At 42.0% G+C, this 26,768-nt stretch overlaps 1 protein-coding gene and 1 long non-coding RNA gene across 3 annotated transcripts in view; one reads left to right on the top strand and one right to left on the bottom strand.

Annotated features, from left to right (window-relative positions):
- The window catches only part of PIWIL4 (piwi like RNA-mediated gene silencing 4), a 174,026-nt gene that overhangs the window by 97,038 nt on the left and 50,220 nt on the right, over positions 1–26,768 (bottom strand). The gene's annotated exons all lie outside the window — the stretch shown is intronic.
- On the top strand, positions 11,954–26,001 carry LOC142740426 (uncharacterized). The gene is made up of 3 exons (XR_012880657.1): positions 11,954–12,193; positions 15,957–16,737; positions 25,276–26,001. It is a non-coding gene; the product is annotated as an uncharacterized LOC142740426 (long non-coding RNA).

Here is a 26,768-nt window from a genome sequence, read left to right as displayed (position 1 = left end):
GAACACAATGACTGGTAAAATTCCATGCTATTACCGAGCTTGACTTGTATTATTCAGGCCGGTGTGGGCGCTATTTATTTTCTTTTATTCAGCCCATGCTTTGGTTAGGAGCCGAGAAAAGCACGACATCAGTTCCCAGTTCTGGAACTTGCCGATGCCTCATTATGTCATACACCTATTATAATGTAACCGCGCGATAATGAACATTTACAAGGTCAGTCATATCTGTTAATAACAGAACTAAAATCATATGACATCATATATTCCGAAAATGCTGAAAATATGAAACCATTTTATTTTTTTTTTTACTTTTGTTTTTTCATTCCTACTTTCCAAAAGCCTAAACTTTTTTTATTTTGCCGTCACTGTATGAGGGCTTGTTTTTTGTGAGACGAATTGTAGTTTTCCACTGCACCATTTATTGTACCATACGGAGTAGGAATACACAGGGCGGATATGCTGCGTAAAAGTACACAGCGTATCCGTCCTGGAAGCCGCAGGGAATCCTGCCCGAAAAAGCACACCAATTTGTGATGTCTGCTGCGCAAATACTGCAGGAATAAAAAAAAAAAGTTTTTACTTACCACCCACGTGTTCTCATGGCGGCGCGTCCCTCTGTTCTGAGCGCAGCTCGACCTCCTGGGATGATGCTGTAGTCCATGTGACCACGGCAGCCTTTAATTGGCTGCAGCAGTCACATGGGATGGGTCATGCCAGGAGGTCGAGCTGCGCTCAAAGCAGAGGGACGCGCCGCCATGACTATAAGTCACACACGGCCTATTTTCAGGGCGTAAACGCCCGAAAAACGACCGAAAAGTCAGAAGCAGAACGCCTCCAAACATCTGCCCATGGATTTCAATGGGAAAAACGGCGTTCTGTTCCGACGTGCCGTTTTATTATTTGGCTGTTTTGAAAAACGGCCGCGTAAACAAACGGCCACGAAAAAGAGGTGCAGGTCACTTCTATGGATGTTTTTGGAGCCGTTTTTCATTGACTATTGAAAACAGCTCCAAAAACGGCCGTGAAAAACACGAGTGGCTTAAAAAACGTATTTTCTGAATTTTTTGAGTTTGCGTGTGAACATACCCTAACCGAGGCGAAGTATAAGCTTTGTTATTCATTTTGAATCTAAAAAAGCTTTTTTTTTTCTCACTTACGATTTTTGCGTCAGAATAGAAACGTTTCCACCGCCAGAGTTGCAACACAAGAGCAGCGAGATTTCGCAGCATAAATTGACATGCTGCAGATTAAAAGACCATACACGCAGATCAATTTATGAACAATTTCTTGGCGGATCATTTTCGTTGTGTGTGGATGAGATATGTCCAAATCTCCGCACATATGGTATATCGATCCGTGTCCTTGAGGCTGTATGTGTATGTATATATATATATATATATATATATATATATATATATATATATATACAAAAGAGACTAGAAAGTTTGATCAGCGCATTCCAGCAAAATTAAACTAAACGTGTATACAGGTGCAAGAACGCCTGTGACTGCTAATATATACAGCAGACAAAAAAATGGTGACCGCACACTGTGAACACTAATGTAACCTAAGCCACTAAATATAAATAAATATGCATTACTGCTGAATCTACTTACAATAGGGAGGTTCTTAGCCAACATTTTGATCAAATTGTGTGAGCCCACCTGCCATAACACGGCGCCCTCTATAAGGTGGGTCCCTACGCAGTACATACACCCAGAACTGGGACTAAGCTTACATATATATCTGGGGATGATAGGAGCCAGGATTAGGGCTTATTCAGACGAACGTGATTTTCATGCGCGTCGCACGGACCTATGTTAGTCAATGGGGCCGTTCAGACTGTCAGTGATATTCACGCAGCATATATGCGCTGCGTAAAACTCACGACATGTCCTATATTTGCCCATTTTTCACACATCACGTACCCATTGAAGTCAATGGGTGCGTGAAAACCGCGCACGGCACACGGACGCACTTCCGTGTGCCGTGCGTGATTCGCGCTACAGCAGTCAAAACTATGAATGAAAACAGAAAAGCACCACGTGCTTTTCTGTTTACAAACATAAAAACAGAGTGTCATAATGATGGCGGCTGCGCGAAAATCACTCAGCCGCGCATCATACGCTGCTGCCACACGGAGCTGTTATGGACCTTTTGCGCGCGCAAAACACACACGCTCGTGTGAATCCGGCCTTAAACAAATTAAAATCACCCAGGGCAGAACGGAAGGAGTGGAAGATCAAAAAATGGAGGCAGTCACTATCGCCACATATATGCAATACATAAGAGACAAGAAAGTTTGATCAGCGCATTCCAGCAAAATGAAACAAAACGTGTATACAGGTGCAAGAACGCCTGCGACTGCTAATATATACAGCACACAAGAAAATGGTGACAGCAAGTAGATTCAGCAGCAGTGCATATTTATTTATAGTGTTTAGGTGCCATTAGTGTTCGCAGTGTGCTGTCGCCATTTTCTTGTGTACTGTATTGTTTTGCAGTCGCAGGCGTACACCTGTACACACATTTTGATTAATTTTGCTGGAATGTGCTGATTGCGTTTATGTATTGCATATATATGGGGGTAGTGACTGCCTCCATTTTTTGATCTTGCATTCCTCTCATTCTGCCGTGGATTATTTTAATTAGTCTAAGGGCTTATTCAGACGAACGGGATATACGTCCGTGCAACGCGCGTATTTTTCACACGAGTCGCACGGACCTATGTTAGTCTATGGGGCAGTGCAGACAGCTGCGTGATTTTTCCGCAGCGTGAGTCCGCTGTGAAAAAGTCACGACATGTCCGTTCTTTGGGCGTATTTCGCGCATCACGCACCCATTGAAGTCAATGGGTGCGTGAAAATCACGCGCACCTCACAGAAGCACTAACGTGCGAGCAGCGTGATTCGCGCAACAGCTGTGAAAAGGATGAATGAAAACAGAAAAGCACCATGTGCTTTTCTGTTTACAAACATCCAAACAGAGTGTCATAATGATGGCGGCTGCGCGAAAATCACGCAGCCACGCATCATACGGGGCTGACACACGGAGCTGTCAAGTGCCTTTTGCGCGCGCAAAAGACCGCGTTTTTTGCGCGGTCAAAACGCACACGCTCGTGTGAATCCGGCCTTAGTCCCAGTTCTGGGTGTATGAGCAGCATAGGGAACCCATCTCATAGAGGACGCCTTGTCGTGGCAGGTGGGCTCACATAATTTGATCAAAATGTTCGCAAAGAACCTCACTATTGTAAGTAGATTCAGCAGTAATGCATATTTATTTATTTATAACGTTTAGGTGCCATTGGTGTTCGCAGAGTGCTGCAGCCATTTTCTTGTGTACTATACATATATATAGACGGTGGTATTCTACTGTAGTTGTTATGAAATATATTAATCCAGCAATACATCTTACCAATGTGTTCTTCACTAACCCCTTAATGACCAGCCTATTTTGGACCTTAATGACCAAGCCATTTTTTAAGTTTTTCCATCGTCTCCTTCAAAGAGCTATACACTTTTTATTTTTGCGTCGACATAGCTGTATAAGGTCTTGTTTTTTGCGGGACAAGTTGTAATTTTTAATAGCACCATTTAGGGGTACATATTATTTATTGATTAACTTTTATTAACTTTTTTTGGGGGGGAATAGAAAAAAAACAGCAATTTCGCCACACTTTTTGCATCCTAAATTTACGCCGTTTACCTTGTGGTATAAATAACACAATAAGTTTATTCAGCGGGTTGTTGCGATTGCAACGATACCAAATTTGTATCGTTTTTGTTTATTTTACTACTTACACAGTGAAAACACATTTTTTTCAAAATTATTTGTTTTTGTGTCTCCATATTTGAAGAGCCGTAACGGTTTTATTTTTTCGCCGATGCAATTGTGGGAGGGCTTTTTATTTGCGGGAAGACTTGTCGTTTTTATTGGTACCATTTTGGAGCAGATGCGACTTTTTGATCACTTTTTATCCAATTTTTTTTAAGGCAGGATTCAAAGAAAATAGCAATTTTTGCATGTTTTTTTATTTTATTTTTTACGACGTTCACCGCGCGGGTTAAGTAATGTAATAAGTTTATAGTCGGGGTCGTTACAGACGCGGCGATACTAAATATGTGTAACTTTTTTACTTTATTTTGTTTGTTAATAATAAAGCAGTTTGTAAGGGGGAAAAGTGGGTTTTTCATTTTTTTTCACTTTTTATTAAACTTTTTTTTTAACCTTTTTACTAGTCCCATTAGGGGACTATAATATGCGATCCTCCGATCGCTATTATAATACACTGCAATACTTCTGTATTGCAGTGTATTATGCCTGTCCGTGTAAAACGGATAGGCATCTGCTAGGACATGCCTCCGGCATGACCTAGCAGGCCATTCACCACAGGCAGACCTGGGGGCCTTTATTAGGCCCCCGGCTGCCATTGGAGACACAGACACTCGGCGATCTTATCGCCGGGTGTCAGTGGGATGAGAGGGAGCTCCCTCCCTCACTCCAAAACCACTCAGATGCGGTGCTCGCTATTGAGCACCGCATCTGAGGGGTTAAACGGGTGAGATCGATACTAATATCGATCTCACACGGCAGAGCAGGGACGCCCCCAGCCCTCAGCTGCCTCTGGCAGCTGAGAGCAGGGAGATTTGACAGTTCCCTGCTCTGTTTATTTATTCCGATGCAGCGACGTAAAAAGTCTATGGCATCGGAATAAGGCCCGTTAGTGACCGACGTAAAAAGACTATGGGCCGGTCACTAACGGGTTAAAACCATTGCTTCTAGGGGAGAATTACCACATAACACAGCAGGGACAAATGGCTCATTATAACATCATATGTCATGGGCTGAGCCAGGATGACTACGACTACAAAGACAACAAAAACATATTTTACAGACTAATAATCTGACTAATAAAACTGATGAGAACTTTTCATTCCATGATACTGTAGTCATGCAATAGTAGATATTGAGCAATTGGCAGGAAGCAACATGACAGTCAGGGTGAGGTGATGTCACAGCGAGGTAATTTGGAACAGGTTCCTTTTGATGACATCATAATGTATAAGAAGCAAGAAAACACTTGTACACGATGATATCAGCCCCATTTTCTTGAGTTGACGCTTTAGCTCAGACTTCATTTTGGCTGTGGAAGGGAGAACTAGTTTGAATTTCATCTAATGTTTACTTCCAGCTATTTTCTTTTTAAATCTTTTATCAAGGCCCAATACAGAGCAGGACTGGGGCTGAAATTCAGGCCCACTTGCTGTGTGGTGAATGTGAAATACTGTATGTTTGGGCGCCCCTGTGCGGGGAAAAACTGTGAAGGGGATGCAGTGCCAAATCTGCCCCACAGCCTTTTATTCTCAGGACGGAGGGTGTCAGAGATGTCAGATCCCCACCGTTCATTAAATGATGGCATATCCTAGTGATATGTCATCACTTTACAAGATGGGAATACCCCTACAAGAAGGTAACAAGTTCCTTGTTGAATTCAATTTGGGGGGAAAACGACAACTCCCTACTAGGGAGTCCTGGAAGTTATAGTTTCCCATGGAGGGAGGGGGGGGGGGGGTGACAGTAATTTGTAAATGTATTTCCTTAATTAACTAGTATTGAAGGGGAGACAGTGGACAAACTTTATTTTCAGACCCCTGATGCCTGGCCCTTGCCTTAGGTCTTACTATTTTTGACTGTCCTCAGCCGTGTTAGCCTATCCCGTCGCCACGCTGTCACTCAGGATGAAGGATGTGGTTGGGTGGTGGCAGGGCCAGATTACGAGTTCCTATTGTATGGAGAAGTCCATTTATGGGGCCCCCAACTAACGCGAAGATAAAGAACAAAGCCAGGTTGTACATACCTTTTCGTATGTTCATATTTCACACTTGGTATTAGTTTAAATATATAGTTGTGTTATCCTGGCTGCTCTATTTGTTACAAATTCATCTATTATTTTTATTGTTTTAAAATAAATCTGCTGCTTATCAGTCCCCTTTACCATACCTTCCAAGTTTCTTAGAGAAGTAAAAAGTAAAAGCAATGTGTAGTGCAGGGAAGACAGACCATATGTGTATCCTGTGCAGGTGCAGAGAGATCCGAAGGTAAAAGGGCCCACATTCAACAAAGGGGCTCACTGCTACCCTAAAATCAGCTACCTACTGTCTGTTACATTGCGTGTAAGGGACTGAACTAATGTATTTCAAAACTAATTTTGTTGTCTGGTATAAATACATCGAAAAATACGTTATGAGATAGTAAAAATATTTGTAATTTACAATTACACAAATCATATCTAATAAATCAACTGGAAATAGAATGCAGAGATCACTTGGCATTTGGGACGACTATACGTTTCCAAAAGAAACTAACATTTAAATTTCAAAGCTGTAAATATCTACTTCTTGTGTTCACATTAGTTTGAGCCCAAAATCGGAGATATACATCAGAGGAATTTCCTGACATATACGGTACCTCTGACAGAAGACTGCGGCGTTTGCCTCTGTATAGGCATACAGCGGCATACATCAACTATAGGACACAATAGTATATTTACATCAGCCTCGGGAAACTCATCATGAGTTCTCGAGAGCTGCGTCATCTCAATGTTGAGAACGACGCATGGCTAAGAAGACCAAAAAATGAGGGTAAGTCACACTTTTAGGAATTTCTATCATTCATTATCAGTGGTGGGGAACAAGTCTAAACTCCAACAGGATACATGGGTGCTACTACACCATCAGGTGAAAAGTGAATTGTTAAGTTACTGTATCGAGGACACAATACTAGAAAGATAGATTGGATAGATAGATAGATAGATAGATAGATATATATTGTACAAAAGTTATATGGTGTATGGACTCCATCTTCTAGGCCTTGCTCTATGTCAATACAAATTTCACTGAAATGTTAAGTCCACTATATCAAGGACAAAAGAGTAGAAAGAGAGATTGGATAGATACTAGATAGATAGACGGATAGATATTGTGCAAAAATAATATGGTGTATGGACCTTATCGTATAGGTCTTGCTCTATGTCAATATTATACTGAGAATCTCTTTAACCCCTTCCCGCCATTTCACGTACAGTTACGTGACAGGAGATGGTCTTTTCCCGCAACTCCACGTAACTGTACGTGAAGGAGATTAAGCTGGCTCAGGAGCTGAGCCAGCAACATCACCGCCGGGTGACAGCTGTATGTTACAGCTGGCACCCTGATGTATCGGCCAGGACCGGAGCTAGCCTCCAATCCGACCGATGAACCCCTCACATGCTGCGTTCAATAGAAATCGCAGCATGTGAGGAGTTTATAGCCACCGGCACCCCAGCAACGTGACCGCTGGGTTGCCGGTGGCTGCAAAGGTGATCGGAGGGCTAATACTTAACTCCCGGTCTGCCAGTATCGGAATCCTCCTATGTCCCGTCGGCGGCGGGGCCCAGGAGGCTTCCGGTACCATCGGCAAGATGGCGCTGGCTCAGCAGCTGAGCCGGCGTCATCAGCAGTGGGTGTCCGCTGTATGTTACAGCGGACACCCCGATCTATCGGCAGGAACCGGAGCTAGCTCCGATTCCTGCCATAAACCCCTTCAATGCAGCGATTCAATGCAATCGCTGCATCAAAGTGGTTAGTATGAAATCGGCAGCCCTGCCATGCGATGGCAAGGCTGGCGACTGTTACTATGGCAACAGGTTGCCTAACAATGGCTTCCTATCTGCCATTACGGAAGCCGAATAGGCCCCGCCCAGAGGCGGAGCCTGAACAGCTTGCTGTCAGTTCTAATACATTGCACTACATACAGTGAAGGAAATAAGTATTTGATCCCTTGCTGATTTTGTAAGTTTGCCCACTGTCAAAGACATGAACAATTTTAATTTTAATTTTACCAGTGAGAGATAGATTATATAAAAAAAAAAAAGAAAATCACATTGTCACAATTATATATATTTATTTGCATTGTGCACAGAGAAATAAGTATTTGATCCCTTTGGCAAACAAGACTTAATACTTGGTGGCAAAACCCTTGTTGGCAAGCACAGCAGTCAGACGTTTTTTGTAGTTGATGATGAGGTTTGCACACATGTTAGATGGAATTTTGGCCCACTCCTCTTTGCAGATCATCTGTAAATCATTAAGATTTCAAGGCTGTCGCTTGGCAACTCGGATCTTCAGCTCCCTCCATAAGTTTTCGATTGGATTAAGGTCTGGAGACTGGCTAGGCCACTCCATGACCTTAATGTGCTTCTTTTTGAGCCACTCCTTTGTTGCCTTGGCTGTATGTTTCGTTGTCGTGCTGGAAGACCCAGCCACGAGCAATTTTTAATGTCCTGGTGGAGGGAAGGAGGTTGTCACTCAGGATTTGACGGTACATGGCTCCATCCATTCTCCCATTGATGCGGTGAAGTAGTCCTGTGCCCTTAGCAGAGAAACACCCCCAAAACATAATGTTTCCACCTCCATGCTTGACAGTGGGGACGGTGTTCTTTGGATCATAGGCAGCCTTTCTCTTCCTCCAAACACGGCGAGTTGAGTTAATGCCAAAGAGCTCAATTGTAGTCTCATCTGACCACAGCACCTTCTCCCAATCACTCTCCGAATCATCCAGATGTTCATTTGCAAACTTCAGACGGGCCTGTACATGTGCCTTCTTGAGCAGGGGGACCTTGCGGGCACTGCAGGATTTTAATCCATTACGGCGTAATGTGTTACCAATGGTTTTCTTGGTGACTGTGGTCCCAGCTGCCTTGAGATCATTAACAAGTTCCCCCAGTGTAGTTTTCGGCTGAGCTCTCACCTTCCTCAGGATCAAGGATACCCCACGAGGTGAGATTTTGCATGGAGCCCAAGATCGATGTCGATTGACAGTCATTTTGTATGTCTTCCATTTTCTTACTATTGCACCAACAGTTGTCTCCTTCTCACCCAGCGTCTTACTTATGGTTTTGTAGCCCATTCCAGCCTTGTGCAGGTCTATGATCTGGTCCCTGACATCCTTAGAAAGCTCTTTGGTCTTGCCCATGTTGTAGAGGTTAGAGTCAGACTGATCATTGAGTCTGTGGACAGGAGTCTTTTATACAGGTGACCATGTAAGACAGCTGTCTTTAATGCAGGCACCAAGTTGATTTGGAGCGTGTAACTGGTCTGGAGGAGGCTGAACTCTTAATGGTTGGTAGGGGATCAAATACTTATTTCTCTGTGCACAATGCAAATAAATATATATAATTGTGACTATGTGATTTTCTGTTTTTCTTTTTTATATAATCTATCTCTCATTGGTAAAATTAACCTAGCCTAAAAATTCTAGACTGTTCATGTCTTTGACAGTGGGCAAACTTACAAAATCAGCAAGGGATCAAATACTTATTTCCTTCACTGTAGGTAGTGCAATGTATTAGAACATCAAACAAACAGTTGGACCTTCAAGTCCCCTAGTGGGACTAAAGAAAAGTGTAAAAAAAAGTGTTGAAAAAGTAAAAATAAAAGTTGTAAAAAATACAATAAAAGTTTCAAATAATAACACAAAACACAATCGCCCTTTTTACCTTATCAAGTCATTTATTATTGAAAAAAATAATAAAGCCATACATATTATGTTATTTATTCCGCACAGTGAACGCCGTAAAAAAAAACTAAAAAATACTGACATAATTGCTATTTTTTGGTCACTTTGTCTTCCAAAAATGTAAATAAAAAGTGATCAAAAAGTCGCATGTACCTAAAAATGGTGTCTATAAAAACTATAACTCGTCTTGCTAAAAACAAGCCCTCATACAGCTCCGTCGACGAAAAAATTAAAACCGTTATGGCTCTCACAACTTGGCGACAGAAAAAATCCATTCTCTTTACAAAAGTTATTTTATTGTGCAAAAAGTTGTAAAACATAAAAAGTGCTATAAATTAGGTATCACCGGAATCGGACTGACCCGCAGAATAAAGGTAACATGTAATTTATAATGCGTGGTGAACGCTGTATAAAAAGAATTTAAAAAATATGCCAGAATTTGCTGTTTTTTGGTCACCTTGCCTCCCAAAAAAAAAAAGGATAACAAGTGATCAAAAAGTCGCATGTACCCCAAAATGGTACCAATAAAAACTACAAAAAAAAAAACAGCCCTCATACCACTACGTCTATGAAAAAATAAAATGAGTTAAGGCTCCAATAAGCCAGGAAATAAAAATATGCAGTTGTGCCGGCCCGAGGGGAACATTTCTTCTGTTTCAAGTGGCGAATTATCAAGGCCCCTAAAATTAGGGAACCAGGAAGGGGAGGGCCCAAACATATCTGCTGGAAGTGAGGGTGCCCGTATTATACCAGGACAACACTTCCCAGCAAAATTCCTCAAACTGCAAAGATGCCGAGTGTGGACCAAAAGGGGAATAAGTAAAGACCATTTATTAGTGCGACACCGGCCTGTGCAGAAAGGATTGTGTCACAGCGTAGCACACATCTATGGATCATTTTATTGTTTTTTTTTTACCCCATTATTATACCACCTGACTATGCCCCTTATATACTCCGCCCGGCTTACATGCACCCACCACATTATAAACTGAAACACAAGTAAGACTCCAAACAAAACTACTACAAGCAAAATCCACGCTCCAAAAGCTAAACAGCCGTTTATGACCACATGCGGGGTATTGTTTTACTCGGGAGAAATTGCTTTACAAAAGTAGTGGTGCATTTTCTCCTTTTAGTCCATGTGGAAATTAGAAAAAATTAGCTAAACCTACATTTTCTTTGAAAGAATGTAGATTTTAATTTTCACGGCCTACTTCCAATAATTTCTGCAAAAAACCTGCGGTGTCAAAATGCTCACTATACCCCTAGATAATTTCCTCAACGGGTATAGTTTTACAAAATGGGGTCACTTTGGGGGGATTTCCACTGTTTTGGCGCCGCAAGAGCCTTTCAGACCCGAGATGGTGCCTAAAATATTTTCTAATAAAAAGGAGGCCCCAAAATCCTCTAGGTGTTCCTTTGTTTCTGAGGCCGGTGCTTCAGTCAATAAGTGCACTAGGGCCACATGTGGGGTATTTCTAAAAACTGCAGTATCTGGGCAATAAATATTGAGTTGCGTTTCTCTGGTAAAATTTTCTGCATTACAGAAAAAATAGATGAAAAATGAATTTCTGCAAAAAAAAAAAAGAAATTTGAAAATTTCACATCTACTTTGCCTTAATTCCTGTGAAACATCTAAAGGGTTAAGAAACTTTCTAAATGCTGTTTTGAATACATTGAGGGGTGAAGTTTTTAAAATGGGGTGACTTATCGAGGGTTTCTAATATATAAGGCCCTAAAATCCACTTCACAACTGAACTGGTTCCTGTAAAAATAGCCTTTTGAAATTTTCTTGATAATGTGAGAAATTGCTGCTATAGTTCTAAGCCTTGTGATGTCATAGAAAAATAAAAGGATGTTCAAAAAACGATGCCAATCTAAAGTAGACATGTGGGTGATGTTAATTAGCAACAATTTTGTGTGGTATAACTGCCTGTCTTACAAGCAGATACATATAAATTTAGAAAAATGCTAATTTTTCGCTACATTTTGGTGTTTTTCACAATTAAATACTTCATGGATCGAGCAAATTTTGCCAGTAACATAAAGTCCAATGTGTCACGAGAAAATAATCTCAGAATCGCTTGGATAGGTAAAAGCATTCCGAAGTTATTACCACATAAAGTGAAACATGTCAGATTTGAAAAAATTGGCTGTGTCCTGAATGGGTTAAGGTCAGACTATTCTTGTGGAAAGACGAAGATCTGCTAGAAGAACATCTGCAAGAGACAGAAAACATTCTAAAAATGTGGAGGATGTCACAGGGAGACGAACCAGAGCTCCTTCGTGGCGTAGGAGGCTGTGGTGATATCACAGTGCAGTGTTTGGGAACAGGTTCCAAAGAATCGAGGAAACACCTGTGCACAGTGATATCAGCGCTATTTTGTTGAGTTGACGCTTTAGCTGAGACTTAATTTTGGCTACGGAAGGGTGAACTAGTTTTAATTTCCAATTTGGTGTTTACTTCCAGCTATTTTTTTTTAAATCCTTCATAATGGCCCATTACCATCGGTGCCATGTGAGGACTTAATCCTCACTTATTTACATTAGCAACTGGAAACTTACCATGAGTTCTTCTAGAGCTGCGTCAGCTCAACACTGACAACGACACATTGCTGAGAAGACTAGATAAATAAAGGTAAGTCACGCTTTTATGAATTTTTTCCATTCATTATCAGTGGTGGGGAACAAAAGTTCTAACCTCCAACAGGATACATGGGTGCCACTACATCATCAGGTGATAACTAAAATGTCACTATAGATTAGATAGATAGATAGATAGATAGATAGATAGATAGATAGATAGATAGATAGATAGATAGATAGATAGATAGATAGATAGATAGATAGATAGACATTGCGCAGAATTCATATGGTGTATGGGACCTATCTCCTAGAACAGGCTTGGTCTATGTCAAAATTATACTGAAGAACTCTTTTAGGTCAGATTATTCTTGGGGAAAGACTGACCTCTCAAAGAACATCTGCAAGAGACAGAAAACATCCTAGAAATGTAAAGGACGTCACAGGGAGACGAACCAGAGCTCCTTCAAGGCGTAAAATAGAAGCAAGAAGGGACAGAAGCCGCTCTCCTCTAAGATTTGCTGCAGCCCAACCATTCTGACCAACTGGAAGGAACAGAAGCGAGAGTGCGCGTCGTCAAACTGGAGCAACCGGGACCGGATTCCAACCTACTGTTATTCCACTGAGCCGCAGGGCAAGAGGGGCACCACTTTCAAAAGAACAACCTAAAGCTTCTGTTAGGCTGGGTTCACACGAGCATGTTCGGTCCGTAAAGGACGGAACGTATTTCGGCCGCAAGTCCCGGACCGAACACACTGCAGGAAGCCGGGCTCCTAGTATCATAGTTATGTACGACGCTAGGAGTCCCTGCCTCTCCGTGGAACTACTGTCCCGTACTGAAAACCTGATTACAGTACGGGACAGTTGTCCTGCAGAGAGGCAGGGACTCCTAGCGTCGTACATAACTATGATACTAGGAGCCCGGCTCCCTGCACTGTGTTCGGTCCGGGAGTTGCGGCCGAAATACGTTCCGTCCTTTACGGACGTAACATGCTTGTGTGAACCCAGCATTACTATCAACAAGGCGAAAGCAAATTATATGGTCCTCAGGGAGGACAGCTGAATGTGACAAGTACCAAAAGAGCGTCTGGATTTTAGCTCCGATAAGCAATCCTTACATGAATTTAAAATGTACAGAATCAATTTCCTACCGATTTAGGATTGGGCAACAATAGGTCTGATATACTGTAGGACTAGGTCAAACTCAAGGCAATCCAAATCTGGATTAAAAGACTTTTACGGCACATATTTTCCGTACTGTAATAGAAAAGATATACAAATGTTGTAAAGCTGAGTTGACCAAATACCCTAACACAGTGAGTTATTATGCAGCCACAAAGACGTCATTGACAAATTGTTCATACACAGTATATTTGCATCTAAGGGACAAGACCCCAACAAACAATTGTGTTAACCCCTTAATGACCACCGATACACCTTTTCACGGCGGTCATTAATGGGCTTTATTCTAGGCCGCCACCTTTTCACGGCGGCCTAATCCACGTCCTGCACGGGTCTCCCGTGGTGGCTGGAGCCGAGGGTCGGCTGTCTAATGACAGCCTGGCTCCTGCTCCAACGGTAGCGATCGAAGTGGCCGTTTAACCCCTCAAATGCTGCGATCATCAGCGACCACTGCATTTAAGTTGTTTACAGAGGTAGTGATCTCCCTCTGTCACCCATCGGCGGCCCAATGGAGTGCCATGTCAGCCGGGGGCCTAACAAAGGCCCCCAGGTCTGCCCTGGCTGCATATCTATTAGGACGTCCCAGAGGCAATAATGCTCTTAAGAAGAAATAGGGGAGGAAACCTCCAGCTCACCAGTTATGTGCGTCTCCTGACTCTCTGCTCGGATTCCCGCTACGGCTGGCGGTATATAATAGAAAAAACAAGGGAAGTAATCCAGCGCTGAGTCCAGTTGTAAGTTTAAAAAGGAAGCGTTGTTCCCATCTTTATTGAAGTAATATTAAAAATCGTAGGGAGACGCAGTCCCAGAAAAATTGTGAGTAGGCAGTATGCCCCAGCCTGGCATACTGCCTACTCACAATTTTTCTGGGACTGCGTCTCCCTACGATTTTTAATATTACTTCAATAAAGATGGGAACAACGCTTCCTTTTTAAACTTACAACTGGACTCAGCGCTGGATTACTTCCCTTGTTTTTTCAATAATGCTCTTGTTATACGAAGTATACCAAAGCATTATATCTGCAATCTAAATATCGCATAGTGAAGTCTCCTATTGAGACTGAAAAAATAATTAATGTGAAATTAAAATTAATAAGGTGCACATTAAGAAAAATAAAACAATTTTTTTGGCCATAAATAAATGGTTTTATTTAGTAAAAGTGTAAAAATAAAAACTACACATATATGGTATCCCCGCAATCGTAATGACCCAAAAAATAAAGTTATCATATTATTTAAACTGCAAGGTGAACCCCATAAATAAAAACGCAAAAAACAACGGCAAAATTGCTATTTTTTCCCATTCCCCCAAAAATAATAATAATAAAAGGTTAATCAATAAGTCCCATGTACCCCAAAATGGTAGCAATGAAGTCCCGCGAAAAACAAGCCCTCACATGGCGACAGACGGAAAAATAAAAACGTTATGGCTCTTGGAAAGCAACGATACAAAATAAAATTATTTTAGTTCAAAAGTGTTTTTATTCTGCAAAAGTCGTAAAACATAAAAAAATCTATACACATGTGGTGTTGCCGTAATCGTACCGACCCATAGAATAAAGGTAGCATGTTATTTACGCCGCACAGTAATCGGCGTAAATGTAAAACGCATAGAACAATGGCTAAATTGCTGTTTTTTTTATACCCCCCAAAAAAGTGAATAAAAAATTTCTACATACCCCAAAACGGTACCATTGAAAAATACAACTCATCTCACAAGTCCTCATACGGTCATGTCCACGTGAAAATAAAAAAGTTATAGGTCTTCGGATGTGCCGATGAAAAAACGAAAAAAATTGCTTGGTCACTAGAGCCCAGAATGCGAGCAGGGGAAGGGAGTTCTGATGATGCCTTTTTCCAACATTTCTTTGTAACTCTGTATGTATTATACAAATAATTTTTCTTTCTTTTTTCGCTAAGTCAAAGACTAAGCAGAACAGGTATACCAACTATTATCCAAAAATATCTGTCCTGGGATATCATACAGCTGTAGCCGTCTTTACCTTGACTTTTAACGCATTAAATACCCAGTGGCTAGATCTCTTATCTTGACTTTTCCAATGACTTGTCAATGGCTTTTGTTGTGTGATCTCACGCTGCAGCAAGTTATCAGAGTCAAGTTAAAGATGGCTACATTCGTAGGCTGTGTTCACATATAGTTTTTGTTTCACGTTTGGTGTATGTTCCCCGGGGCATTCCTCGGGTCCCATTAGCTTCTGTAATGTAAAACGTAGTTGAATATGTTTTGCAATGGAGTTGAAAAAGGTATGCGGTCGCATAGCCCCTGAACATATCCCTAGACGGCACTGCACTGACATACTTCTAAGGGTTTCGACAGAATGTTTTTTTTCAGCTGTATTGAATAGCGTAGTTGACTAGGCTTTACAATACAGCGCTATCTCACAAAGAAATGTATACCGAACAGTATATTTTCTTTAATATGGGACCCTATGGGAGATGCTTGCAAGTGTATGGTATACGGTTGCATCGGTCGAACGTTAGCCAGAAACGCCATGTGAACAGAATCCGTGATGATTTATAAGATTCATGATTTACATATAAGTATGGCCGGCTTATTTGGTCCCATAAAGAATAACATTCAATTACTCACCATTTTTTTAAATAAAATTCTACAGGACACCCACTATAGTCAGCTTAAAACCTGCAAGATTACCAGGCACTGGCACCTAACTCATCATAGGTGGACCTCACAAGAGACCCAAATAGCAGACCGCTGACTGATGAAACGCTATATTGCTCCATAGCGCTTTAAAGACTGAATCCCGGGAAAACACGATAAACCGGCCATGAGACAAATCGTAGATGACACCGACTCTGCAACGTGCTCCGTGTCCACCAAACTGAGTATCACAAAGTCTTTTCACCGTTGGTGATGGAGGTGGACAAAACAAATCGCCCCCTACATACTAAAGACGATTGAGGTAACGGTGCAAACCACCCTCTCACACCTGCAGAAAGAAGTAACCTCGCACTCCACCAGACTTGACGAACGGGGTGCTAAGATGGAAGGCGCCCACGACTCAACACTAAAGCGCCCACGTCTGGCCCTGAAGGAAACTAAATGGCTTACTGAGAAGGTTGTTGACATAGAGAACCGCTTGAGATGTAACATCGTCCACCTAGTAGGCCTCCCACACAGTAAAATCCAGCAATATCCAACACTTCTGTGAGACTGCACTGCCGGAGTCCGTGGGCATGCCCCAACACTGTAGGAGGAGGAAGCAGAGGAAGCACTGGGATCACAGAACATCCTTCTCCAAGGAAGCATTTCCTCTGCCAGAATTTTTTGCACCTTATTGGAGAATGCCCGTGAATCTACCTGCCAAGATCCATGCAGAGGCCAATTCCACTCACTGAGGATCCGACGACCACTTGACTGATAAAACACTCGGAGAGGTAACACATTTCCACCCTAACAAAGTGGATCCCCCATTCATCACCTACCCCTCCTCCCCGCATATCCACCCTGCCATCTCTGTTGAAGGACACAGGGTTTAGGGATGCCTGGTGCCTTTTGCATCCTGATAGCAGGGAATACTCCCATTATTCCCACACGCATCAGGAGTGGTCCAACATGTCAAAGGCTCTTGTACTCAGAGGTACATCTATTGCATTCAATACATACACCCTGGAGGGAATGATCACATAAGAAGATTCCCTACCTCCCTAACAACAGATGAAACAGTCCTAGAACTTCAGAGGGGATGGTGGCCAGAAATCGAATTTGACAACTATTCTCACTATTCTGCACAAATGAAACAACTATTCTCACAGACACAACACCTCCCTGTTTGCGGCAACAGCGAAAGCAATGTTAACCCCTTGCGTACCTTCGACGTAATAGTACGTCGCTGGCCGCTTATTCCAGCGTACCTTCGACGTACTATTACGGCGCAGGAATAAACTGTCACTATGTGAAATCACATAGTGACAGAACAGCGGCGGCAGCTGTCATTGACAGCTAACCGTCTCTGCTACTGGCCTGGGGACCAATTAGCAGTCCCCAATGCCGGCGATTGCTGTGATTGGTCAGTCTCTGAAGACTGACCAATCACAGCCGTCTGTGACGTCGTCTGCAGGAGAAAGCTCCTGTCACTTTCTCTGATCTCCTCACTTCTGTGAGATACGTGAGGAGATCAGAGAAAGCAGTGTAAAAAAAAAAAACACACTTTTTATTAACCCCTTCCCGAAAATGGGCGTATAGTAACGCCCTGAGGATGAAGCGGGCACAGGAGCTGTGCTCGCTCCATCTTCATCGGATGTCGGCTGTAATATACAGCCGACATCCCACTGCAACTACAGCGATCACTGTCCTCTCCGATCGCTGTAGTTTAACCCCTTAAAGGCCGCTGTCAATAGCGACAGCGGCATTTAAGTGATTGATACAGAGGGAGGGGGCTCCCTCTGCACCCCATTGCCCCCCCCCCGCGAAAAATCGCGGGGTTCTGATGGTTGCAATGGCAACCAGGAAGCCTAGCAACGGCTTCCTGGTTGCCAGGTACGGGAGCCTATTAGGTCCTGCCCAAGGCAGGACGTAATAGGCTCAACTGTCAGTTGTAAAGTGACAGTTACAATACACAGCACTACATCAGTACATACAGAAGTAGTGCAGTGTATTGTGCAGGGGATCAGAAGATCAGATCTTCCAGTCCCCTAGTATGTGTAAAATAAAAAGTGAAAAAAAGTAAAAAAAAAGTTTTAGATAAATAAATAAATACAAGTTTTACGTAATAAAAACAATAATCGCCTTGTTTCCCTGACCAAGCCCTTTATAATTAGAAAAAAAATGAAAAAAAAGACAAAAACTAGACATAATAGGTATCGCCGCGTTCGTATCGGCCTGACCTAAAAAAATATCATATTATTTATCCCGCACGGTGAACACCGTAATAAAAATACCATAAAAAACAATGGCAGAATTTCCTTTTTTGGTCACGTTGTTTCCAAAAAAATGGAATAAAAAGTGATCAAAAAGTCGCGCGTAGCCAAACATGGTACCAATAAAAACGACAGTGTGTCACGCAAAAAATGTATGTACTCCGCACAGATTACATATGCCCCCACATTATAAACTGAAACACCAGTAAAACACTAAACAAAACTACTACCAAGCAAAATCTGCGCTCCAAAAGCCAAATGGCGCTCCTTCTGGGCCTGGCAGTGTGCCCAAACAGAGGTTTATGACCACATATGGGGTATTACCGTACTCTGGAGAACCGCTTAACAATTTATGGGGCGTATGTCTCCAGTGGTACAAGCTGGGCCCAACGCATTGGGAACTGAAATAGCATATATGTGGAAAATATCAATTTTCAATCTGCAACATCCACTGTGCACTAATTTCTGCAAAACCTTTGGGGGTCAAAATGCTCACTACACTTCTAGATGAATTCCTTGAGGGGTGTAGTTTCCTAAATGGGGTCACTTCTCGGGAGTTTTCACTGTACTCGTACCTCAGCGCAATGCAACATGGCGTCAAAAACAAATTTTGTAAAATCTCCACTCCAAAAACGAAATTGCACTTTTTCCGTTTAGACCCTTGCCGTATGTCCAAATAACCGTTTACAACCACATATGGGGTATTTCCGTAATCAGGAGAAATTGTGTAACACATTTTGGGGTGTCTTTTCTCCTGTATTCCTTGTGGAAATGAAAAATTCTGAGCTAAAGCTACAGGTTATTGGAAAAAAAAAATGTTTTCATTTTCACGGACCACTTCTAATAAAATCTATAAAACACCTGAGGGCTCAAAATGCTCACTACACCTCTAATTTAATTCTTTCAGGGGTATAGTCTCCAAATTGGGATCACATCTGGGGAATTTCTACTGTACTGGTACTTCAGGGACTCTGCAAATGCGACATGGCCCCCAGAAACCAATTCAGTAAAATCTGAGCTGCAAAATCCAAATGGTGCTCCGTCCCTTCTGAGCCCTGCCATGGGTCCAAACAGCAGTTTATTACCACATAATGGGGTATTTCCGTAATCAGGAGAAATTGCTTTACAAATGTTGAGGTGCTTTTTCTCCTTTATTCCTTATAAAAATTAGAAAATTCTGTGTTTTTTTCCAAAAAAAAGTCTCTTTTCATCTTCACAGACTAATTCCAATAAATTCAGCAAAAAACCTGTGGGGTCAAAATGATAACTATACCAATAGAAAAATTCCTTGAGGGGTATAGTTTCCAAAATGGGGTCACTTTTGGGGGGATTCCACTGTTTAGGTCCCTCCAGGGCGTTGCAAATGTGACACGGCACTGAAAACCATTCCAGTAAAATCAGAGCTCCAAAATCCAAATGGCACTCCTTCCCTTCTGAGCCCTGCTGTGGGTCCAAACAGCAGTTTATTACCACATATGGGGTATTTCCGTAATCGCGAGAAATTGCTTTACAAATGTTGGGGTGCTTTCTCTCCTTTATTTCTTGCAAAAATTAGAAATTTTTACGTTTTTCCAGAAAAAAAGTAGATTTTCATTTTCACAGACTAACTCCAGAAAATATAGCAAAATACCTGTGGGGTCAAAATGCTAACTATACCCCTAGATAAATTCCCTGAGGGGTGTAGTTTAAAAAATGGGGGTCACTTTTGGGGGTTTCCACTGTTTTGGCACCACAAGACCTCTTCAAACCTGACATGGTGCCTAAAATATATTCTGAAAAAAGGAGGCCCCAAAATCCAAGAGGTGCTCCTTTGCTTCTGAGGCCTGTGTTTCAGTCCATTAGCGCACCAGGGCCACGTGTGGGATATTTCTAAAAACTGCAGAATCTGGGCAATAAATATTGAGTTGCGTTTCTCAGGTAAAACCTTCTGTGGTACAGAAGAAAATGTATTACATATGAATTTTGTAAAAAAAAATGAAATTTGAAAATGTCAGCTCTACTTTCCTTCAATTCCTGTAAAACGCCTAAAGGGTTGAAACACTTTCTGAATGCTGTTTTTGGATACTTTGAGGGGTGCAGTTTTCAAAATGGGGTGTTTTATGGGGGTTTCTAATATATAGGGCACTCAAAACCACTTCAGAACTGAACTCGTCCCTGAAAAAATCGCTTTTTGAAATTTTCTTAAAAATATGAGAAATTGCTGCTAAAGTTCTAAGCCTTGTGAGGTCATAGAAAAATAAAAGGATGTTCAAAAAACGATGCAAACATAAAGTAGACATATGGGAGATGTTAATTGGTAACTATTTTGTGTGGTATTACCATCTGTTTTACAAGCAGATGCATTTAAAATTGGAAAAATCATAATTTCTTCATATTTTCGCTAAATGTTGGTGTTTTTCACAAATAAGCAATGAATTTATCGACAATTTTTGCACTAAACTAAAGTACAATATGTCACGAGAAAACAATCTCAGAATCAATTGGATAGGTAAAAGCATTCCGGAGTTATTACCACATAAAGTGATACATGTCAGATTTGAAAAAATGGGTCTGGTCCTCAAGGCCAAAATGAGCTGGGTACTCAAGGGGTTAAGGGGTCAATTGATATCCCACTGGGCAACACTAAAATACACAGAGGCCAGTGAGGGTTCCCTACAGTGCACTTTTATCTGATCCCACTGCAGACACTAAGGCTAAATGGCTATCGGCCAAGACCGATTTTGACATGTGGCTAGACAGGAGAGAGAAACTTTACCACCAAAAATACGAAGGGGACATTTTCGCTACGGGAATAAGACAGGCAGACTCTTAGCTAGAATAGCGAAAGGGTGCACATCTCCTTGGGGGAGTAACACTGGAGTACATACACAAGACCCATTATCCCAACCCATGTACATAATCATTTTATCCCTCTATTTGTCTCTTTAATAATGTGTCCATTGCCTTTTTATTTCAGAAATCCGAGCGAGATCTAATATGTAAGGACACTCATGAAATCACACAGTGAACCTAATTGAAGTTACAATTCAGACTCAGATGTTAGTTTCTGTCAAAACGACGGTACCCTGTCACAACGGTGACAGACGGAAACCATTAGCTAGGTTTCCGTCACCATTGAGTTCAATCGTGAGGGAAGCGGAGGTTTCCGTTTGCTTTCCACTGAGGGGTTAACCCGATGGAAACTTCTGATGGAACCCCTCAACGGAACGCAGATGGTGATGTGAACACAGCCTTACCATCATTTTGTCTACATTGTTCTGTAAATAATTCCTTACCTAAGGAAGGGAGGTCAACAACAGTCTAAATGGTGCCCTACATATATAATGTAATACGGCTAGGTACACCTTTTTTATTGTCCTAATGCATCTTTGCACTAGGTTTTGATTCAAAATATTCTACCGTTTTGGGTTTACAGCTCCTATGCAACTCCATAGTAACAGACTGCAAACAAGAGACTGCATAGTTGGATTCTGTAGTCAAATTCACTTCCATCTGTCTCCTACTTCTTGTAACCAACAAAATGTGGTCAGGCTTCGTTCACATATGCGTCAGGGCTCCGTTCTGACGTTTAGTTGGAGCTTTCCGTCAGAACGGAACCCTGACTGAAACAAATGGAACAAGAAGGTTGAAACAAATGGAAACCATAGGTTTCCGTTTGCATCACCATTGATTTCAATTGTGACGGATCCGGTGCATATGGTTTCCGTTTGTCTCCGTTGTGCAAGGCTTCCATCATTTTGAAGGAATCAATACGGTAGTCGACTACAGTATTGCTTCCGTCAAAACGACGGAACTCTTACACATCGGAAACAAATGTAAACCATTTGCACCGGATCCGTCACAATTGAAATCAATGGTCAGTCAGGGTTCTGTTCTAACGGAAAGCTAAGACGAAACATCAGAACGGAGCCCTGACACAGATGTAAACGAAGCCTTAGCAAGAACTAGACGGCAGGATCGGACTACACCGGGTTTGTTTGTAGTCTGTTATAGAGATGCGTAGGTCTTCATAGTAGATATAAACAGAGAAATTTTAATCAAGATCAATTGCAAAGTTAATTCATTTTCTATTTTGCATGCATTGGGACACAAAAATAAAACAAAAAAACAAGAGAATTGTCAAGAAAACACAGAGTAGACAGAACCTAAAGCAAACCAATTAACTTATACTGCACAGTGACATACATGTATTTCATAGCGGAAGGAGAGGAGTATGGATCAAGCTCACAAGCTAAGCCCGCTCATACCGAGCGGGCTTTAGGTCAGGAACTGACGGGCGGACAATCTCCCTCAGAATTTTCTGATATTCACGATTGCAGAATTCATGGTTCCATCTATTATGGTTATGACAAGTCGTCCAGGTCCTGCAAAAGCAAAGAAGACCCAGACCATCACCCTACCACCACCATGTATGACTGTTGGCATGATGTTCTTATGGTGGAATGCAGTGATAGCTGTACACCAGATGTAACGAGACCCATGTCTTCCAAAAAGTTCCATCTTTGACTAATCGGACTCACAGAACATTCCAAAAGTCTTCGGGTAATCTAGATTTTTTTTGGCAAATGTGAGATGAGCCTTTGTGTTCTCTTTGGTCAGCAGTGGTTTGCGCCTTACAACTCTCCCATGGATGCCATTTTTGCCCAGTGTCTTTCTTATTATGGAGTCGTGTACATTGACCTTAAAGTGTAGCAAAATGTTCGACAAACTTCTGACATGTCATAGTGACATGTCAGAAGTTTGGATTGGTGGGGGTCCGAGCACTGAGACCTCCAACAATCGCCAGAAAGAAGCAGCTGAAGTGCTCGTGTGAGCGCTCAGCTGCTTCGTGTCTGTTCGGCTTTTTCCGGAAAGCCGATGTATCGGAGTACGGGCTCGTAGACTTTCTATTGAGTCCGTACACGATACATTTATTTCCGGAAAAAGCCGACCAGACACGAAGCGGCTGAGCGCCCACACGAGCAGTTCAGCTGCTTCGTTCTAGCGATTGGTGGGGGGGTATCAGTGTTCGGACCCCCACCAATCCAAACATAGAGACATGTCAGAAGTTTGTCAAACGTTTAGCTACACTTTAACTGAGGTAGGTGAGGCGTGCAGTTCTATAGATGTTTGTCTGAGTTATTTTGTGACCTCCTAGATGAGTCGTTGATGCTCTCTTGAGGAAATTTTGCTAGACCGGCCACTCCTGGAAATTTTCACCACTGTTCCAAGTTTTCTCCATTTGTAGATAATGTCTCTCATTGTGGTTCGCTGGAGTCCCAGAGCCTTACCAATGGCATTGTAACCCTATCCGGACTGGTAGATTTCAATGACTTTGTTTGGCATCTGTATTTGAATCTCTTTATGACGTGACATCATGTGCAGCTTTTTGAGTCCTTCTAGCCGGATTAACATTGACAGACAAGTTCTGCAGTCTGGCAGTCATCATGCCTGGAAGTGGTTAGTGAAATTGAACCCAATTGTCAACTGAATTAGTTTAACTGGTTGATTTAGTAGCTAATGGGGCAATTACTTTTTTTATAGGGCCAGGTAGGGCTAAACAGAAATTTTCCTCAACAAATAAAATCATCATTTAAAAACAGCATTTTGTATTTACTTGGGTTATCTTTCTCTATTATTAAAAGTACTTTGATGATTTCATTTTTTTTTCTTATTTTCTACATGCTCCCGATGCTGCTGTAAAGGATCTGCCTGACACAGCTTCTGTGTCGACGCCCGTGGTTACTCACTCTGCACCTGCTCCTAAGTCTGGTCGAGTGACACCTTCTTCCACCAATCAGTCGGGGAGGCTGAGGAGTGGGAGAGCCTATCACAGCCTGGCCGGACGGAGCTAGCTCCCGCCCTCTGTCTATTTATACCTTCACTTCCTGCTCCTCCTTTGCCTGTGATTCTTTCAGTCTGTTTCCTGGCTCTGCTGCTGCTGCTTACTACTTGTCTTCTGCTTCATATTGACCCTGGCTTGACTGACTATTCTCCTGCTGTGCGTTTTGTACCTCGTCCACTCCTGGTTTGACTCGGCTCGTTCACTATTCTCCTGCACTGCGTTTTGTACCTCGTCCACTCCTGGTTTGACTCAGCTCGTTCACTATATCCCCCCATTTCCCTTAGCTTCTGTGTACCCTTGTCTGTCGTGCACTTAGTGAGCGTAGGGACCGTCGCCCAGTTGTACGCCGTCGCTTAGGACGGGCCGTTGCAAGTAGGCAGGGACTGAGTGGCGGGTAGATTAGGGCTCACCTGTCTGTCTCCCTACCCCGCCATTACAGCTGCTTTTTATTTTTTTTTAACTCAATTACACCCGTTCATATCACAGTAGATTACTTTTCTCCATTTTATATTTCCAGCAGACCAACCCAACTGTTTTTAAGGGCATTTTGGGTATTGTGGAGAATCACTACCAACTTGTACACCACTGAGCTAAACTCAACAAAATCTGTCCCCACCCCCCCCCCCCCCCCGCCGGTTTATATGTTTATATTACAGATGCACATATTTAGCATATGTTTGTGTGTGTGTGTGTGTGTATATATATGTGTGTGTGTGTGAATATATATGTGTGTGTGTGTGTGTATATGTGTGTGTATATATGTGTGTGTGTGTGTGTGTGTGTGTATGTGTATATATATATATATATATATATATATATATTAACACATTTGTATATTATGCTTATAACATTTTTCTCATGTCCTAAGGAAATACGAGAAAAATTTACAGCCAATAAAATATTAATAGAGATAATGCATTATGCCAGTTTTATTTAACCATCAATTTTTCATTACGAGGGGACTGAATCATTTCTGAAGAGGTGACTCCCATCCTGGCTTAGCTTTCTATATGTATAATTTATAAGCAGGTTAATGGACTGAGCAAATATTTAAAATCTTGGCATTGTGTCTGTATATTATTGTAACAGTAAAGAGAGAACAAGAGACTTCACCTGTGAGTTGTTTATACAGAAAAGGAAATTGTCATATTTGTATATACGGCATTAGGTCAGGATACATACGGATTTAAATTAGTAATTTTTTTAACCTAACAATTTTTTTACTGTTTTAGCACCTGCAGTAAAATGTACCACAATGGGCGAATGTGCTGCTGGAGTGAATCAGGTTTCTAAAGATCGCTGACCACCGGCATTCCCATCTTATCGGCAGCCGCGACCGCAGGACTGTGCATCCCCGTAGGTGTCTCCCTTTTCAGGGACGCTGGCGCGCTCTGCCTTCTCCTCCACCAGACTGTGCCCGTAGGGTGCGGGCTAGTGCTTGTTCTTAAATAGCCAACGCGCACCAGTAAAAGTGTCCCCAGCCTATCCCTGGATACCCTGGACTATTTAAAGGGAATGTGTCGCTAGAATTTTTGTTTTTGTTTTTTTTGTTAAACTATTATTATTTAAGTGATTACACATTGTTTTAATTTTTTAAATTTTTTCACAAGTCAGGAAATATTATAAATTAGATTCTAATTTATCACATTTCCATGTGCTGGTCACTAGAGGGAGCAGTTCCCGAAATTGCAGCATGGTCACTGTGGTAAAGCAACCTCATTGCTTTATGCTGCAAATTTGGGTTAGACACACACTCTCTAGTGTCCTCACACAATCCCCCCTCCCTTATTCTGGCTAGTGCCAGGAGAAGGAGGGGGTTGAATCCTCAATCCTCCTACACGGTGTGCCGCCATTTTCTGAGCGACTGCACAGTGTAGGAGGATTAGATACAGTGCTAAGCAGACAGTATCACACGAACATACACAAACATAATACACACAGCACATACACAAACATAAATGACCTGCCCCTTGAAAAAGCGGACGGCGAAACGTACGTTGGGGTGTCTTGGTGTGGTCTGTGGTTGACTCATTTAGGGTTGTTTTATAATGTATGTGATAGTCTATGTATGTTTTTAAATATTTTCCAAATAAAGATATTTTTTTGATATTGGTTAGTGCTTTACTTGTACTATGGTTATCTACACTTCTAGTATTATTGTCTATATATGTATTCATAGGTATTCTATAAATTACCTGCTCCTGCCACCGCCTCCGCTCCTATTCCTTGCGCCTGGTCGGAAGCCGCGGCCGGAAGTCGTCATCTTACTGTCCGGCAGCGGCATCCGGTCCACATGAAAATGGCACCGGATTTCACTCTGTTAACGAGCTTCGTTTTAGTCTGTGTGGGAGGGGCGCATGCGCTGTTCCCACACAGACGGCGTACACTGCAGAGAATGGAACGGCTCCCGTTCGCATTCTCTATGGGGATGTATGTGCCGTATTCCATCTCTGTATGTGTCGTTAATTGACACATACAGAGATGAGAAAAAAATGCCAGCCCCCATAGAGAAGTAAAAGTAAGAAAAAAGTTAAAAGTCGAACACAAGAACACAAATAAATAAATTTTATTTTATTATCATACTAAAATCAATATGATAAAAAAATAATTCATGACACCTTCCCTTTAAGGAACTCTGCCCACTAACCTAGTGCCTGAGCAATATTGTTACTAACCCAGTGTTAGTCTGCGAAGGTTTCGGTTCCTGTGTCCGTGACTATGTTCT

Source organism: Rhinoderma darwinii, chromosome 2 (genome assembly GCF_050947455.1).
Source record: "Rhinoderma darwinii isolate aRhiDar2 chromosome 2, aRhiDar2.hap1, whole genome shotgun sequence".
NCBI lineage: Eukaryota > Metazoa > Chordata > Amphibia > Anura > Rhinodermatidae > Rhinoderma > Rhinoderma darwinii.
This window is presented reverse-complemented; position numbering and strand designations above follow the sequence as displayed.